Below are 3,334 nucleotides of genomic sequence, written 5' to 3'. Positions count from 1 at the left end.
ATCAAGAGTTTGTGAGTTCAATTCTTGGTTGAGACAAAGAGTTTTTGAAGGCTGGTGTGCAAAAGAAAGGCTGAAATGCGTAAAGAAAGAGTCCTCCACTGTCTGACAAGATGGCGCAGACTGGTAGAACACTGACTCGTGTTCAAGAGTTCGTGAGTTCAATTCTTGGTTGAGACAAAGAGTTTTTCACTTTCAACAGCCAAAATGAAGATGTCAAATACGCCCGGAGCTCTGTTCACATCAGATGCACAGTGGTGCAGTGGGTTTGTCAGCGGCCGGGTGGTTGACTGGTCTCGTAGAGGCCGGTTGGAATCCTGTTAACTGTCAGCTGGATCTTTACTGTTGGTCATTCCCCTACTGTTTCTCCTCTTGATTAATGCGTGGTGCAGGAGGAGAAGATGGCAGAAGCTGAAAGAAAAGCAAAGTGTTAGATAAAAGACCTCGACCATCTAACTGCTGTGAACTAACTTCATGACCTAAATATATTTTATATCAATGATGAATGATTGTTTAGTCAAAAGTGCTGTTTTTCTTTCTTTATTGAAAGTCACCAGTAACCAGTGTCGTCATGTGACGTCATAGGTCATGACCTTGTGGGCGGAGCTCAGAGACGCGGAGAAACACGTTGGAAGACATTTTAAAACCATTGTTGGTGAACGTTGCCTCGGTTTGTCAGTACTGAGAAAGTTATTAATTACCGATGAAGCCTGGATGCTAAAACAAATTTCGAAGCTGCATTTTTATCGAACACGAATGAGGCTGGACGATGAATATATCTGCGGCGCGAAGGTAAGGATAAGTAACGAACTGGCTAGCGGTTAGCGTTAGCATAATCGAGACACGTGAAGACACAGGCGCTCTTGATTGTTTAAATTCCTGTTGCAGTCGTTTACAGCCAATTTAGCGACCTTGTGCATCCTGTAACTTTGTGTTCCATCCTGGTCACTGTAACTTCGTTTATGGTGGTTTATCATGTCGTTGTTATCGGTTTGTGGCTATTTGTTTGTATCATTTACATCTGTGCCTGGCTGCTATACACGTAGGTGTTAGCATTAGCCTTATGTTGTTATTTTCCTTTACACTCACTGCGGTTTCAAGAAATTGTAGTTCAGTCAGTAGTTCTAGGAACTGAGCGGGTGGTAACAACATTTATAAAACGAAAGGCATCCAAAAATTAATAAAAAACAAAACAAGACGTCGGGGATTAAGCTACATAGATAAGTTATATTGCCTTTTTGGGCTACGATGTTGAAAGTATTATATCCGATTATGTCATGAATTAAGAAGTTTTGCCAGTATGAGCAAGTTATGATATGACAAGCTTTTTAGTAGAAAGTTTGTCTGTTTCCACTTCCATTTGCAACTCTGTGCAATTTACGTTGCAGACATTTTACTGGGTCTTTGTAATGTTGTGCGCCATCTTGGTCATTTTGCATCATATTGTAGTTCTGTATCTATTCCAGGTCACTTAATGTGTCTTTGAGGCATTGCGATCGTTTTTCTACTTAGTTTTTTTGCGTCTTTGCTACCACAAACCTAAGGATATACAAAACAACAGTCTGTCCATTGATTCCCTTGGCGTGTATATTTTTGATTAGAAATGTCGTTGTTGTGACTTCAGACCTTATTTATTATAGTTTTGTGTATAATACAAGCTGGTAAAACTAGATTTTAATTTTATAAAAAATGTGCTCCTCCACCACTTTTAAGCCTCAAGACTAGGTTTCAATGTGTGAGCTGAGTGATTGTCAAGGTGTTTATTTTTCAGTGTTGTATTCTACACCATTGAAGTTGTGGAGGCAAACTATTATTTATTGATTAGATTACTTGTTTTTCAAGTGTCGTACTTGTGTTTTCCAGGTTTACTGGTTCAGCTGCTGCAGCCTGGACACAAACACCAGCTCCCACCTTACAAACCAAACAGGTACGTGTCGATGATCTGAGTTGTTCACGTTAGCAACAGTATTATTGTTTAAATCCCTGTTATTTAATGAGCTTTGTATTGAATATAACAACAACTGATTAGTTATGTAAATTGCCAGAAAATAGTACACTCCTGATCAAAATGTTAAGATCAGTTGAAAAAATGCCAGAATTCACATTTTGCACTGTTGGATATTAAGAAGGTTGTAAGTGCTCTATAAAATGTATATAGTGGAGACAGTGCATCAAGCTTGTGACCCACTGACATCACCAAATGTTTGCTTTCTTGTTTTGTGATGCTTTTCTATAATTACTGTAATTTCCAGACTGTTGAGCGCACACACTAAATTTGAATAGGAAAAAAAATCACAGGTGGCTACATTCTAACATGAGATATTTACACATTCACGCTGCCGTCTCACCATTGACTCAATGATGCATCATATGCATTTCTTTGTGTGTTTTCCATGACGAGGGTGTGCGCATTAAGTGCAAAATGAGTGATCTGAAATTAGCCACATCATTGTTTGAGCAGCAAAAAAGTAGCGGCTTATAGTCCAGAAATTATGGTAGTTTTAAAGATAAGTATAAAACAAAATAGAGATATAAACACTCAAAAGTTTAGATAGAACACAGTTCACAGCACTTAGATGGTAGAGCTCTTTTATTTCATTAACAGCTTCCTAACACTTTGCTTTTCTGTCATCCACTTCAGGTCTTCTCCTCCTGCACAGACAACAACACGCATTGATCACACAAACTCATCTGTAAGTCCAAATAGTTTTTTACATATTAGACTCCTGACTAGACTGACAGTGTGTGACACTTGACTGTTACATTGAGTGACTCCTGATTGTACTTTTTATTTCTGTTTTGGATTACTATTAGTTCTGCATTGCTTCTATATGACAAAGTAGTTCTAAATTTGCATTTAACTTTTACTGTTGCAAACTACATCTAGTAACAGATTACTTTGACTTGCTTGTCACTTCTTATTTCAAACTGTGCAATATCAGTAGTTAATTCCAACTATCACTGTGTACACAGTCTTGTAGATATAATGCTCTTTTCTATTGTTGTTGTTGTTGTTGTGACTGATAAAGGATTATGTGACTCAAATAAATAGGTCTAAAGAATATTTTGACACTGTGTTTAATAATGTATCAACGTGAATATTATTCACAAGAGGTTAGGGTGCAAAACCTCAATTTTAGATTTTGTTTGGCATTTCAAGGTCATTTTCAAGATATAAATTTAAAAATACACTGAAAATTTTTTCACGGCTTACTCGACTGTGACATTTTTGGCCTCAATTCACAGCTAAGCTAACAAATCCTTTTCCTCCTGTCGGCTCTCCTGTCATCTTTGACAAGCTGCTGCACAACGGCAATCCCCAAACTGGTATTTTCAC

At 37.8% G+C, this 3,334-nt stretch overlaps 1 long non-coding RNA gene across 1 annotated transcript; it reads left to right on the top strand.

Moving 5' to 3' along the window:
* Positions 1–606: 606 nt before the first annotated feature.
* On the top strand, positions 607–2,767 carry LOC127141243 (uncharacterized). Its single transcript, XR_007811769.1, has 3 exons — positions 607–789; positions 1,861–1,924; positions 2,639–2,767. It is a non-coding gene; the product is annotated as an uncharacterized LOC127141243 (long non-coding RNA).
* Positions 2,768–3,334: the final 567 nt, after the last annotated feature.

The sequence above is a fragment of the Lates calcarifer genome, unplaced genomic scaffold (genome assembly GCF_001640805.2).
Source record: "Lates calcarifer isolate ASB-BC8 unplaced genomic scaffold, TLL_Latcal_v3 _unitig_5644_quiver_1007, whole genome shotgun sequence".
NCBI lineage: Eukaryota > Metazoa > Chordata > Actinopteri > Centropomidae > Lates > Lates calcarifer.
The sequence above is the reverse complement of the archived record's forward strand: the minus strand, read 5'-3'. Positions and strand labels throughout refer to the sequence as shown.